This window comes from Drosophila melanogaster, chromosome 3L (genome assembly GCF_000001215.4).
Source record: "Drosophila melanogaster chromosome 3L".
NCBI classification, from domain to species: domain Eukaryota; kingdom Metazoa; phylum Arthropoda; class Insecta; order Diptera; family Drosophilidae; genus Drosophila; species Drosophila melanogaster.
Genome location: NT_037436.4, coordinates 13,222,942 through 13,239,111, shown reverse-complemented (window position 1 = coordinate 13,239,111; position 16,170 = coordinate 13,222,942). Strand labels below are relative to the sequence as shown.

Genomic DNA, 16,170 nt, shown 5'->3' with positions numbered 1-16,170 from the left:
GTGTGGCACGTCCTCTGTGGCCTCTTGTGGCATGCAAAATTGCCACATGTTGCGTAAACTAGTTTCGTGAGTCGTGAGATATATCACCTGAGTCTGGAGTCTAACTGCACTTGCAGAATTTCTACATACATGTATAAGTATGGATATTTCCACGGCGATCTCAGACTCAACCATTCAGCCTGTCATGTCCCCACTTTTCCAAATGTGTTCGCTATGATCGGTGGCCTGAATGGCCAATGGACAACGGTGCGGATTACCAGGGAATATGTAGAATATGTAGAATATGTAGTTAATCCCCCGGCAAACGGCCAACTTGTTCGACAACAGCCTTGGACAGCTGAGATGCCATTAGATGGCTGGGAATTGGAGTGGAATTGAGTATCGGGTCTGAACTTACCCTTATTTAAGTGGCAGGTGTTTCGAGATGTTTTTTCGATCTGTAAAAGTGAGAAAATGTAATTAGTTAACTAGAATATGTGTTATATTTTCTTATTAATGTTTCTTATGTTCGTACAATTTCTGATTTTAAAAGTCAGACCGATAAGGTTGGCTTTTATACTTTCTAGCCACAAAAGTAAGAACCATCTTAGCCACATTAACTTGGTTTATGTGCCAATCTGTTTCTAAGAATCCCACCCACCTCGAATACTTCTTACGCAATATAACATAGAAGACTTTGTTGATTACCCCTAGAAGCAAAGGCAAATAAAGTTTATTACCCAATTGCCGTGTGCCGTTTTAGAATTTCTGGCAGTTTTTTTCGGCATTAATGCGAAGTTTATTTCGCCTTCGTTTTTGCGGGCATAATTAAGCGCACTTTTAAATATTTCGACCTATGTTGTGTGTGTGTGTGTGTGTTTGGTGTTTGAATCGTAAAACGAACTGGAGTACCGACTTGGTCGTAAAAACAAAGTCTTTGGGACCACCCAAGATGGGCTGGGAAACTTTTGCATGAGTTACGAGACGCGTGTGCCAAAAAAGAAAGTATGATGAGCAGCGGGAAAAAAAGGTCAACAATTTTATAGCCATTTCCCGCTTAGGTTTCTAGGTGTTAAATAATAAATACGCCCAGGAATCGCTCTTTCTTTCCCAGTCGATAAAACCGGGCGCCTTGGAGGCCCAAGGATTGCGTGCCCTGACTTATCGTGCTTACAGTTCACTTGTTGTTGGCCCACACAACTCTCCATTTTCCATCCTGGCCGATGCATGATGACATTTTAATAGCTAGCCCAATCCTCAAGGATGGAAGCAAAAAGAAAGCAATGAGAGCATTTTCCGTCCATTTACGAGCACTCATAAAACATTGAAACAATGACGAAAGCCCAACACTTTTCCTGTTTGTATTTTTATTTTTTTTTTTTTTTTGTTCGCTGTGCATGTGTAAGGATCTGTGCCCTGTGGAACCATAAACAAATTCCCCATTAATTGCTTAATTTTGCTAGCCACCTTATCGACCGAGTCCACAGTTCGGCTTTAAAGACTCATTACAAAAGCAATTAAAGGCCCACCAACAACTGCCGCCACTGGAAAAAAACCTTTTTCTGCAGACTAAACTAATTTAATTAGTTCAGGTTGGGGCTGTAGTAAGCTATTTAGTCCCTGTCTGGGTCTCCTTTCCTTAGTTAGACGCGCCAAATGAAATCAGACTTCAAGCGATACAATGTTTAATATTGCCCTGCCTGCACAAAGGGAGCACGCACGGCGAACACAAAAGGTGCGCGAAATAAGTAATACCTAATAATTATTATAAGAATTTTATTTTTAAATATTTGCAAATTTTATTATAGTGATTTAAGATTGATTTTATATCTATTCTGCATTTTTAAAGGTTTTATAACAACTCTGATGCATAGAAATAAACACTTTATAAGATTTACCATTTTATTCAGCTCTCATAAATACTCGTTAATCCTCCAGATACCTAAAACAGTCTTATGTCTATGTCGCACACCTTCAGACCCAAAATCCCCTGAGGAAGCTAGTTCTTTTCCTACATGTCATTGACTCACACCCATGGAAAGAGCCGCAGAGAGAGAGGGAGAGAGAGGGAGAGAGAGAGATAGAGAGAGACAGTACGGTATGGAACAGAAACATAAAATTTGCGGCAATTTCTACGGCGTCGTCATCGCCGTCGTCGTCGTCGTCTCGTTTTGTAGGTGACTTTCGCTGTGCGGCATATAAATAAATATTATATTACCCTCAGCGAACAGGAAACCTTAGACCCGCGACGCAAACGTGAGACATATTTCCCGGCCCCCCGCCACCGCCCCCAGCCCCTTGCCATTTGTTTGCCTGCTGAGTTGTTAATTAAATATTTACCCTGCTTATTTGCAAAATGAATAACTTTAGCATTTTATTTCACATGGCGCAGTGTGTGTATATTTTCTATGTAACTTCTAGGGATTTCCTGTCCGCACTCTAACCTTTTAGCACATTTACGCTTGACTTCGGTGACACTTTAAGTTCGCCTTTGGCATCTTTAATTGCCTTTATTGCCGAGTTTAAGTACATGCAGAAAAATGTGCGGAAAGTTGGCAAATCTTGCAGAATTACTTACTATACTATATAACTATGGAATTAGAATAGAGTGTTTTAGGTCAAAAGGTTCCAGTTTACCAGTTTCCAGTTTAACTGACTTTCGTTAGTCACTTCGCAAGCTGAGCTCACCCATCCACGAATTACATCATTCAGATTCTCTCACAGCCTTCTAGCAAAAAAAAAAAAAAACAAATAAATAAAGCCAGTCGCATTTGCATTTAACTTTTCATTTTTTCTTCTCACATATTTATTTATTTACTTTTTTTTAGCGTTTTGTTACGCTACACATTTACGTGTTGATTGCTCGTTCCAGCACACCAAGCGAAACTTGTTTCGCAAAATGCCATTCAAATGCTCGAAGTAGTCTGAATCTTGGCCCAACTAATGACTTCATTTTTTGTTGTTTTTTTTCACAAGGTGAATTGGACGAATCTCAAATATTTCAACAGCTGAAATTCCGCGCTGAAGTCGTAGTTTACCCCAGAGAACTTTGTATAATTGATTAATAATTTTGCCGGACAGGTGGCGCCCCCCAAGCGACCACGCCCCCTTGGCGACCGCTGTCCGCTAATCGTTAAATATTCAAATGAACTATCCAGACCGCCCTAACCCATTAATTAGCCCGACTTGAGCACACATTAGATAAATGTTGTGAAACTTGATTAAAAGCAAACAGCTGAAGCTTAGGATAGAAGAAATTTCACTCTCTCGCCTTAAAAGGCTTCCATCCACAATTCAGCGATAGATTCGAGTTCGAGTTAGAGAAAGGGGGGGGGGGGTAATATATGGAAGAGGGGGCGTCACCCTAAACATATTATTGATTTTACTTACATTCGAGTTTTTGCTGATTTGTTGTTCATTTTGTTTGTTTGGCCTGCGCTTGTTTGTCTGTTTGTTTGTTTGTTGATTTCTGTTTGCTTGACTCGAAAATTATTTGGGTTAAACTAACAGCAACAAGCAATCAATGCAATAGTCGAAGCTCATAGAAAAGACATCAAATGGGATTGAAGTACTGGTATTTTCCGAAATTGCTTCCTGCTATGAAAGTTTCTTTCATAAAATTATGAAATTCCAAGTTTCAGTGAGGAAGTGCAACGTTTGGAACTTCAATGAATGACTGTATGTAAATTATGAAAAAAAAGGAGTGCTTAAATTCAGCTCCTTTTTGATATATTTTTTTTAAATTTGATATAAATGTAGGCCATTCTCACTTAAAGCTATCCCCCATTTCACTGCCATTTCTGGTTTCAGCTTGTACAGTTTCTAATCTCATTAATTCGTCTTCAAACACCTGACTAATCCAATAAGTTGTTCAGCTTTTCAGAACCAACTTAAACCACAGAAACTTTAACACGAAACAAGTTAATTTGTCGCAGCTAGCAAACTAGCTTATAGGTAAACAACGAACATGTCAACAAAACTTAACAGAAATTAACTGGGTAAACACGAAAAGAAGCGGAAAATACTTGCTTAATTAACTGGCAAAACTTTCGGATGAAAGGACACGGAAATGGGGAAAATGTGAGCGTGGGAACCCTTTTATTAAAAGGATAAATTGCCGCAACGTGGCGTATGCGCAATTAACATTTATGGCAATTAATTATACGATTATGCATACGCCGTGTGGCCCACCGCCTGGCTTCAACATAATCAGCCAAAGTTTCTGTCTATTCTATTCTGGCTCCTAATGAAGGCATCAAATCCGAAGGCGACAAAATGTTTTTTTTTTTTTTTTTTTTGCCTCTACTTTCGGTAAGCTATAATTATGGGTAATCAAACTGTTTTATTTGATGCTCTAACTAATGATCTTTTTGTCTAGGCAGTCAGCAAGGTCGCAATCGTAAACGAGCCATTCAGCGACTTGAGGCTTTAATTAATCGTTGTATCGCCAACAACTCTGATTAACCGAACAGACCCAAAATGCTGCCCCCGAGGCAGATCAATCTCGTTAATTGATATGCAAAATCAAATGGCCACTAAATGGTGCGAACCAAAGAATTACGCAGAGGTGCTAAACCAGGTGAAGGTTTGACAGGGCTTTCCAAGGAATCGAGGCCAGAGTTCGTTGAACTAACAGATGGGAGTGTCATAATATATTAAGCCTAAAAACATAATTCAATTTATTCCAAATTTACAGCCCAAACATTACATAAGTTACCCTCTTATTTATATACATATGACTATATATATATATATAACATTTTACGTAAGCCAGCTTATGAATATTGTAAGCATTTCGTGTACTCAACATTACTAGCACACAAAGAGGTGGAACAAAAAATTGTATTTTCATTATCACGTAAATTTTTCGACGTCTATTCTTCTACCCATTCTACACAAGTTCAGCCAATTTGTTTTGACATATTTTTGCTCGACTAGTCGGAATTGTTCAAAACACCGAGCGAAAACACAATGAAAATCTGAGAGATACAGATAGAAAGCTAAATCATTTCGCTGAGAACAATTTTTACAGATTGCGGTTTAGGGGCTTTCTTGCTCGCCTTTCTGACATGCTGATAAAGCAAATTTTGGATTCCTTTCCTGCCCCCGAGAGTATCAATAAACCCATAAATTTAAAAGCCAACCGCACCAAACAAATGTAAATATATATAAATTTGTTGTTGTCAGCCCATTTTCATATTTATTTCCCAGCTCTGCCACACATTTCATGTGACGTTTGCTCTTATTTATGCTCAGACTTTTTTGTGGGCGTCTCCAATCTATCTATCTTGCCATCCATGTATCTGTTCCTCATATCTGGTGTCTTGTAACTTTAAGGTTTTGCATATTTGTCGTAAATTGCTCACTTCTGAACCGCCCGATCTCGATTTTCTCGATGTCATGTTCTGTTTGTCGTCATGCTAGTTTTTCGGACTATTAAATGGTTCCGCGTTATGTATTAATGGATTTTGGCTGTTGTGTTTGGCCAAAGCGAGTCATTAGATACATATTTTTTCAGCAAAGTTTACATTTTGACACTCGGCACAGATGTTTCTGGCGGAACTTGGCCTTTCTGGCCCTGAAATTTTTCGAAAACATGTGAGTTTAGTTAATGCGAAATTAGCAAAACGATTATCTCTTAAGCAATGAGTTCATTAATCAGCTATGGAAGCTCATGTTGAGAATATAAATTGTACTGTTGGAAAATGTGTTTATTTAACTTGAAATTATTTTTAGACATTAATACCTTTGTCTGAATATATTTAGGAACCAAAAAATATAAGCAAATGATTGCACACATTTATGACGCATTAGTTTATGCGTCTAGAAACTGCAATGGTAAAAGTGTGCTTTCGAAATAGAAAATGAAATACGTGAATCATCAGCCCTCTTCTGTCGAAGTACTCTTAATCAACGAATTCTTTCTTTACGGGCTTATCCTATCTATAAATTATTTCCACATTATATGCCACCACTCCAGTGCCCATCAAGAACAGTAAGCGAGCTTTGACGTCTTTCCATTCAGCTCCTCTCGGTGCTGTTGGCTTTGTTCCCTGTGGCCGCCCCTCAACGCCCAGGAAAACCACAAATATTGACCAACATTCAGGGCCCATAAATAAGTAAACAGTCCATTAGTTCCACAACTCCCCCAAGCCGTTCCATTTCCATCCAGTGGCTTGCACAACAGCATAAACTGAATGCAGCGAATTACTTTTGTGTGGAAAATCAGAAATCGAAGCCAAGTCACACCCTATCGAGGCATAGATCCAGAGTGGCTCTATCTTATCGGGTTGGCGCCTTATCGCCCCAAAAGGTAAACACAAGATAACCGGCGTTCCAACGAGCGACTCCACTCGTTTGCCAAATGACGCATAGAATATTATTATTAAGTGAGACTTGAAAATGAAATACTATTTTGTATGGTTCATCAGCAGAGGCTAGGCCAAAATATAAACAATAACGAACAATTCAAAACTAGCAGTAAACGGTTCGAGTTTATTTTGATTTCAATATTTCGATTTTAATGGCAAGTACTGGGCATATTTATAAACTCGCACTCGAAAGTGTCAATGGCACGTTCCACCAGCTGTTGCCAGCTTTTCTCACACCTTTCTCCTCGCATTTCCCGCACCTGATCTTCAATATTTTGGCCTGATGAGAGGTAGACGAAACTGCGCATATGGCAACGAAAAGCTGCCAGCGCATTTTTAATTGCCACTACGTGAGCGAAATTTTGAAAACACAAATCGAAAACAGAACATCCGTTCTGGCGGAGTCAATTATGCTAATTAAATTTATGATTGAGCCGATAGTTATGGGCAGGCAGATAATGCCCATATAATGGAGCTGGTTCTCTCGCATTTTCGATTCGGTTCATTTGCAGTTTGTTGCTGATTTAATTGCAAAATATATACATATCTCTAGAGATATTTATTTTTAATGGACTTGGCTTGGCCACGCTGCCTAGTTATTAAAATAGAAATTACTTTGACTTTGGCTCTGATCGCGCAAAACACAAAAAACAAAAAATAACATAATTGCTGTTGTAAAATGTTTTGATTTCAGGCCTAATGGTGGTCATTCGGGGGAAGTTATTTTCGTACTTGTAATTTGGGGTGATTTTCTGGGGTTATTAGAGTTTCAAGTATTTGCTTTGGCATCATAAATGTCAAGGCAGCTGAATCTCGATTCTATCTTGATGATGGGGGATTGGCAAATGGTGGTTAAATTGAAAAGTGAAAAACGAACAAGGGTTATAAAAATATCAGTGGTATGATTTGCTAAATCTGATAATATTGAATCATCGGGGTTTAAAGTTTTTTTTTATTTCTTTGTGGTAGATTATACTGGTCATTGTGAGGTAGCTCCCTTTCTATTCCCTTGCTATAAATCATTATTCGATTAATCAACATTTTCGCTCTCAATTTTTCTCTATTCAATTACCTACCATTTATGTTTACCACCACACTTGCCACATCGCACAAGGCTCCCGAAAAATATTGCCCCATGTTAGCCAACATAATTTGCCCAATCCTTGCATAACTTTTTCTAATCTTACCGAATTTCAGTCATCGCAATATGTTTATGTTTATGTCTAACGTGGAAGACATCGTCGGCGTCAATAATTACAGAATCGAAGATATATATATATATATATGTACATATACCCATATACCACACATAAAAAGAGAAAGATAGAGCGGGATGCCAGCTCCCGCATCTCTTGAGTTTTCCTCGACTTTTTTGGGGCAGGCACGCCACATGCTTTTTAACCTTGATTAAGTTGACGTTCTAATGATGCTGCTAATGGTGGCAATGATGTTCTTAATGATGATGCCACTGATGATGATGCCGCCGATGGGATGGGGCTGCTGAAGATGCTGCCGCAACATCATTAACAACATTATCAGCAACAACAAAGGCGGAGGAAAACTTCACGAGTATTTTTTGTTTTTAATTGCCGCCTGGCACTTAGCTAATGTAATTTATATTACATCTAGCTGCCGCTCTAAAAGCTTTAAGTAGCTAAAAAGGAAGAACCAAAACACCAGCAACAGCCAAAGTGCAGCATCCAAAAGTCTTGGAGGTTGTAAAAAGAAGTGTGAGCTCGCTCGAAAGACGTAAAGTTTTGTTTATATTTACCTAACATTGTACTTGAAAGATATTTTCGTTCTTTTCTTTTCTCTTCCACCTTTGGTTCTGACTCAATCGCTCTGCCCCTTCTATTTGTTTATCTAATGGCTAAAAAATATTTAAGCTGTAAAATTTGTAGCTCTCTGATGGCTAAAACCTGCTGCTTATTCCTTCGGTTTCCTATTTACGAAGGTCATAAATACCTTCGGGTCAGTGAGTGAGAAGTAAAAGGTTCGATTTCGACTCGGAATCTACTTCATCCTGAAGTCTGAAAACAGTTGCCATAATTTCAATTTATGCAAAAGTGGGTGTGGGGGCGGAGTGACCTGTCCCACCTGCCCCGCATATTACCTGGCTTTTATCTTAAATGTTTTTTCCTGTTGGTAATTAAAAAGTTTTCTGTTTCAGACCCAGCTATGTACATAGCTTCCCCTGCTCAGTTGTCTGCTTAGCTAATGCAGGTTGGAAGTTTTCGGCTTCGGCCTTGGCGTTTTCGGGCCTGATAACAACAGAGAGTGGGAGCTTTAATGAGTGGGGATTTGCTTTAAGATTTCGCCTCGAGGTTGTTCTCAGATGGAGATAATGAAGGTCACCAATAGAAGATGGAAGCACAGAGTGGAAGGCGCAACATAAAGATAAGCTCGTATTAAAATAATACAAAATCGTTTCTATGGGGATGATCATCATTGAAATAGTTTATAATGTCGGAATATTGTTTATAAATACACAGTAACTCTGAAACCCATAAGGTTACAAAGCTTATTTGGTTTAATGCCGCTAAATATTTTTGTTCTTCTACAGCCATTTCCTTGAAGTCTTCTTGAGTTCGGTCCAAACTGTATACACCTTTCGAATTCCTCGAACTTTAGTACATCCCAGCATCTTAGACTTACGCCAGCTCACGTCTAACCCATTCCCAGTTGGCCAGGCCAGTGGGGCCAAGTTGACATTCCTCAAAAGTGTCAACGAGAAAGGCCCACAACACGAGACATTCGGACCGCTCAGCCGCCCAGTCGGCCAGCTGCCCGAGCCTCCAAACTGAGCCCCACCTCGTTCATTCATAAAGATCCACATCTCCATAAAGAGGGGCAAGCAAACACGAGTCCAGGCAGCACCTAACAAGTTCCCGGAATCGCACAAACCTCGAAAAGTTCTTTAAGTTTTTCGCTCTAACGAAACCTGTTCCCCAGACAGAAACCCCAAAATTGAGACGGCTGGCCCTGGACGGAAACTCCGAGCGAGTCTGCGGCCCGAGACATAATTAATGATTTCAAAATTTCACAACGAAAACTCATAAAACTTATCGATCGAACATTGAAACAACAGCAGCAATAAAAGAAAAGAGAATGTCATGCTGCTGTCAAGGCGTTTTTCTGGCCTTAAAGAGCTTCTTCATTAAGTGTAACGGTAATATCTGATAAGGTCAATCTTTAGTTATGCATTTTATCCTGTTTACACACTATTTTAAACAAATTATAGTAAAACAACCAATTTACGCCTTAAACTAGCTATTTTTTAGCTATGTAGCGTATGCTCTAAAGTTATTCATATGTGAGGTAACGTAAATTTGCTTAGATTATTGATTAAAATTCAATGGTTATCAATCAAAATATTACTAAATTAGCCCTATTTCAGTCTAGTTGTATAGCAATATTCTCTCCATCACTAAAAACCATTTTTCTTCTTTTTCATACTGAATATCAGTATTTTCTTCTAACTATATTAAAATATATTTAAAATGCTGCGCACCAAAAACAAAAAAGTAAATATAAGGTATTAACTAAACTAATTAATATCAGTACTAAACTTAGTAACATCACAGCACAGAATAATAATTAGGCACCAAACGAAGGACTTACCGCGATAATTTTGGCAATTCGTGGCTAGTTTGTTAGCACGCACTGTTGTCAAAACAAAAATGTTAGCCCAAACACAACGTTAACCGAAAGCACAGCTACAAATCTTTGAGATACTATTTGGCGGATAGTCTCCTCGCTTTTTGTTTTCATTGATGAAGAAGCGGCGCGGGCATTTCATTAATTCTGCACACACGTTTCGCCGATGACGATTGACGATTGACGATTTTGCTATTTGCGATGACCCGCGTGCCCCGCCCACAAAAAGCAAGTTGCCCGCACAACAACAACAGCTACAACAGCGACCGACCGATGGTGGTGGTGGGTGGGAGAGGAGGTTGAAGAGAAGGGTGAGAATTTGCACGCGCGAATCTGCTGAGCTGTCTGCTATAAGGAAATAACGGTGCGCTCCACAATGTGTCCAAACACGTTCACGATTTTTTTCGAACTAACGCTGTATTGTATCTGTGTACGCCACGAACTTCAAAACCTCGATTCTCAGCCGCTGTTAAGTGCCGAAGTGAGCTAACAGAACACGAGAGCGGGAGAGCAAGACCACGAGGCAAACACATACACATACGAAGAGAGTGTGATTGTGTGCAACAGCACGAACGCATACTTCGGCTTTTTGTGCAAAAATCATATGGGATGCTCTCTCGCTCAGATAACGGGGCTTATCTGAGCCGGCAAGACTCAAGTTGGATTCTCATTGAGTCAGATAAAGTGAGACTGGATGGTTTGAAACCACGCTAACTAAAATATCATCTCAAAGGACTGAGTTTTGAAAGGATCTAAAGTTATATTGTATAAGTATTGTTATCCAGATTGAATTAACATTCAATCATATTTTGTTCGATATATACAGGTTTTCAATAAAGAAATAAAAGAAATTTTCATACCCTTTATCAAGTACCCACGAAAGTTTTGGCTATAAATTCATTGCAGAGCCTAATACAATTTCTTATCAAGCCGTAAACAAAAGAAAATCTTTGATTTTCCATTAGTCCTATCTCCCCCCATTTTCTATCCAATAAGATGTCGTACTTCCGCCGCCCACAGCTAATTAGCCTTCACCGCTCACATTGACCGGTCCCAATTAGCCCTGCCCATAGAGGCTCCAATAAGTTCATTGCTCGCCCAGCACACATATGTAACTTTCTTATCAGATGCGATGCTAAGTAAAATAAATAAATAAAAAAGAACCAACAACAACGACATGTAAATCTGATTTTTTGGGAGCGGTTGCAGCAGAGACACCAATAACGCCTAAAATGAATGCAAATGGAGCAGTCAAAGATAAACAGAGAGGAAAATTGAACGGAGAACCGGCACCACTCTCTCGCTCTTAGATAAAATTCCCAACTCGATTGGGTTTCCACCAATTTTCTCTCTCGGAAAACCACACGCGTTATCTGGCTCTCTTTCATAGTTCGCCTAAGCGCGGCTAGATGGCGCCAATGTGCTGCCGAAGTGCGAATTGCATTTCAGATGCTTTTTGTTTACCAACGAAAAAGTGGGTGGTGTTTGTACGGTGAAAGGGGGGAGGGGGGTGTCGGCAAATGCGGTTGCATTCTTGGAAATGTTTGCAAAAACCGTCGCCGGTTTGCTGCTACCACAAATGCCGCGTAATCACTTTTTGCGACTACGTCGACGTCACCGGAAGTTGCAACACGTCGCCGTCTACGCACACAAACGTAAAAACCTACATACGATGCATATGCCGTTAATGCCGAACTGCCACACCCCAGCAATTGCAAATTTCATCCCACCCCATGCCAACGCCTTGCAAATTTTCAAAAAAAAAGAAAATCGAGGGGGAAAGAAAGTTGGGAACCTTCGGTGGAGTTGAGTTATCGCTCGCAGTTTCATTGTACGCCCCCCACCACCCACAATCTTTGCACTCTTTTTGTGAACACATGTGTGAACAACTGCAGTCGGCAAACCACCCTTTTACGTACACTGAGAAAAATATCCGATATATTCTGCAAATTAGTATTGGCCACGTCTAAAAATTTAAAATTCAAAATTTATTATAATGAAAGAAAAATTCTGTAGTCCAAATAAAATCAATTCTTTTGTTAGTATAAGTAGTAGCACAGAGTGCACTCTCACATGGTCGCAAGTGCAATTTTTGTTTCAGTGTGATTGCTGCTGCCCCCCTGCATCCTCGGGCGGCGATTAATCATGAAAATTCACACAGAAAATATCCATTAGATACGAATTAAGACATAATTGAGAGTGCAGGCAACGTACACGTACACTCAAGAACCTGCAACGAAAATGCAGTGGAAAGGGGTGGCAGGGGGTTGGTGTTTTCCTCCCCGTGTGCAGCGACATAAATGCGAGAGGCTGCCTCAAGTGCCAGCGACATATTTATGATCCCTGTTCGGGCACAAAAAAAAAAAATGATTATGCGATGAAAATGCCCCAAGGCCCGCACATTAAACTCCCATTGTTGAGCGAACGAACGGATTGCAAACGGCTTCAAGAGTCGATGAGCAGCAGCGTTGGCTTTAATTACAGTTTGAGTGGCACTGGAGAAGGTCCTTGAAGGAGTTTTTGATACGCTGGCGTTGTGCCGCATCGCAGTGCCACATTTTTGGGGGATGCACTCCACCGATCACACGAGCAAATAGCTTAGAAAATGACGCATTCACGCCACTTCACTACACTTAGCTTAAAAATTAACTGCAAACGAGGCATTTTTGCATAGTATTTGTATTTAGGTGGTATTTGATACTTAGCAGTTATATAAAGGTGTAAATTGTTTTAATATGCTACCTATGCTTTCAACGAACCTACCAAGGTAAAAAGGGCTTAAAGTTCAAAGTACAGTTACGGTCGCTAGCCGCTTGCAGTGTTGGTTAATGCCATCTAATTCGAACACCTGTTGGAATGCACCCACTCCACCGCTCACATCAATGTCAATTTGTCGCTGCCACACGTGGCAGCTACAAGAATTTTGTAAATGCAAAAAAAAGCGCACTAAACACGAAACAAAAATGAAAATGTGAAAAAACCAAGCCATTTGTGCCGCTCTGCAGGCAAGAAAATGCCCAACAAGTGAGGCGAACAAGTGTTATATGACAGTTCTTCGACATCCAACTGTGATTTTCGGATTTTTCCCCAACTCAAATTGTTTGTTTGTTGCTCGCTTACACAAAAGCTACGTCTGTTTGCCGGTTTGTAATGTGGAATGTAAGTTTTTGTATGTTAATTTGATTTCGGTGTCAAATTTGAGTTTTTTTTTGTTTCTTTTGGCCTTTTGTGTGTTTTTGTTATTTCCCATTTTGTATGGCCTGCACTTGGGCTGCGCTTTTATGGCCCCATTGTTGTTGTTCCATCGAGTTTATAGCATGTAGCATATAGCATATAGTAATTGCTCGACCCGATTCCCCCGAACAATTTGATCCCCCGCTCGATGTCAATCCGCTTGGGGTTTCGCTTTTCAATGTGCGCACTTATGTCTTTATTGACAACGCCGCAATAACATAAATAATTTATTACAACCGTCATTGAACAATTTGTAAATGGCCAAAAGAAATCTCGGCCTGCAGCACACGGCAACCTCAAAGATACAGAGACAGTGGGCATATGTATCCGTTGGATATGCACAAGTGTCTCGATGGTTATTCCAATGCGCTGCTTGCTTCTGATTTGCATTTATAGAGTGCATTTGAGGTAAACGAAATCCATCGAAAAAATGAATCTGGCTGAGCTCAAAGCTATTTGAAGGACTCTTCGGGTGTTTGATGCACTTCAATGATGGCGAATTTAATTGAGTTAGGTTCCGTTCACATGTGCAATTATTTGTGTCTGGCGGGATTCATTCTATTCATTTCGCAAATAAATCGTTTTAATTGATGTAAATATTTGCATTTGGAATATGCACAGCAGCAAATGCATCAACTCGTTGAGTCGATGAAGTGGTCATAGGTCATAAATGTTGAATTCAATATTAGTACTTGGAAACTTTTCTTTGTTTACTAAGTGCAGGCATTGTTTTCGACTGTGAATATTTATTAAAAAGGGTAATTTCTAAGATTCTTTTTGAGTACGATATGCATTTTAAATTTATTTGTTGAATGATGTATGTATAATTGATGGCAGTTTGACTGATTATATTTACTGTTCGTTTTAATAATTAAATTTGTCGTTTATGCAGCTGCTTTTTAGATTAATACATTTGTATGTATGGGCATTGGTTGATATTGATATCTAAATGCTACATAAGCTACAATTTCAATTAACCATCAGGTAAATTAATCTATCCAATTTCGACCTTGAAGTGTGCGATTCAACTCCATCGGTCCACTCATACCATTTTGTATATTGCTCCACATCTTTCACCTCTTTCACCTAGTTTTGTGCATGGCATAATCAATTATTTCGAATGGACAGGCCAAAAACAAAGTCATTTATTATGCTGGCCACAAAAAATTTGTCACTATTCTGCACTGGTTTTGTTCGTTGTTGCTGTTGCTTATCAGCCCAGAACCGAGTTTGGGGCCATAATTAATTTGGCCAAACAAGAACGGCAAAAAGATACACACACACACACACCTACCCCAGCGGCCCCAAACAATGGCAAACAAATTGATTAATGACAGCGTATTAAACAATAATCGAGATAGGCCTCCGGTCAGATCTGAAAAAAAAGAAGGATGAGTTTTCACCGAATCCGCGATGGTGTAACCCATCGAATTTTTGTGCGCCCACGCAGAAAGAGAACTTTTTCCTCGTGCCGGCGAAAAAAAAAAGTGTTTTTATCGCCATCGTTGGTGGCTAAAAACAATTCATTTAAATAATATCTGAACCACTTTGCCCGAACAGGAGGAAACAAATCATTTTTCATATCCTTCGTGTTCATCGCGCTACGTCCGCAAAAGCTGGCAAATTAATAATGTGTAATTAATATTTTTTGGGACTAAACGCTGGGTTAAGGGAATTTCAGAAATATGGCTCTGAGTCATTGAGAAATTTTGGTATAATAACAAATGAAATATAATTTGGATAACTCAATTTAAGAGCTAACAAAGTGCGTGACTGTTGAAGTAGATAAGTGTCAAATAAATAAATATATGACACCAAATGAATAATAAACTTCATGTAACTCACATTTAAAGGTGCGATGAATATTTTTAATTTAACCATACATTCCCATCAATCAAAGAAATTTTAACTTTGACTTTTGCTGTTGCCTGTCATTTAATATATATTTAATGAAAAGAAAACTATTTCACTTTCAACGTAACATAACATAACACAACGTAACGCAACGCTTAACGTAATAGCCTTTCATGTTTGCTTAGTAACCCACATCAATTCTAATCTCTTGAAGCCGAAAACAGTTACCAACACTATCACGCTGCCCAACACAGGCATACACACACACACACACTAACACAAAAAACTCCCCCACAACAAGGCGGGCGATTTATGGCATGCTTTCACATACTTTCACCTGGGGAATATTCTCCTGTGGTTACTGGACGGATCCTGCTCCTTTCTTTTCTACGTGCACTGAGAAACAAATAGTGACAACAAATAGTAAATGCTTACCAATAATAAATATTAATAAATATCGATAATAAAATAGTTTTTATTTTGTAAATTAGCAAGCTAGTTATAAGTTAGTAAGCGATAATAAAACAGTTTTTATTTTGTAACTAAGTAAGCTATTAAACTATCTTCCTAACCTATACAATCCCATTTCTCTCAGTGCATCATTGTGTGAGCAGGAAAATATAGTGCACAGTCCGCCCCATTCATGTAGTTTATGGGAGCATATTAATTTTGGCATTGAAATGGAGTCCAAATGCATTCACAATTGTTTTAATGCGGAGTGGCTTTCGTTACTATTTCGAGGAGGGCTTGAACAGCTTCGTTGATTTAATGGGATTTTTCAATGGACAGTAGCAAACACTTACGATAACAAATAAGGAGAGTAAATTAGAGGAATTGTAAATATTTGCTTTATACTTAGGTAATATTATTTACCATCACACTTAGTTTCCGATTAAAAATAATGTAACTATTGATTTTTTGTTTATATTTGTGCCAAAAATAATGCTGATGTTGGAAAACATCTCTGTTTGTGCCCCACATTTTCGGCAATCATTTTAAATTAGTCCCTTAGATTTTGGAAAACATTGTTTCTAGTTTGTTTAAACGATGGAACGACAGCACCTGCTGCCCCAAA

At 39.1% G+C, this 16,170-nt stretch overlaps 1 protein-coding gene across 4 annotated transcripts in view; it reads right to left on the bottom strand.

The window, feature by feature from the left end:
* Nucleotides 1–10,420, bottom strand: part of caps (capricious) — a 50,951-nt gene extending 40,531 nt beyond the window's left edge. For all 4 annotated transcript variants that reach the window (NM_079332.4, NM_001043139.4, NM_001316462.1 and 1 more), the window contains exons 1-2: nt 9,972–10,420; nt 398–437 (exon numbers count right to left, since the gene is read on the bottom strand). The gene's annotated coding sequence lies outside the window, so the exon portion shown is untranslated. The remainder of the gene's footprint in view (nt 1–397; nt 438–9,971) is intronic.
* Nucleotides 10,421–16,170: the final 5,750 nt, after the last annotated feature.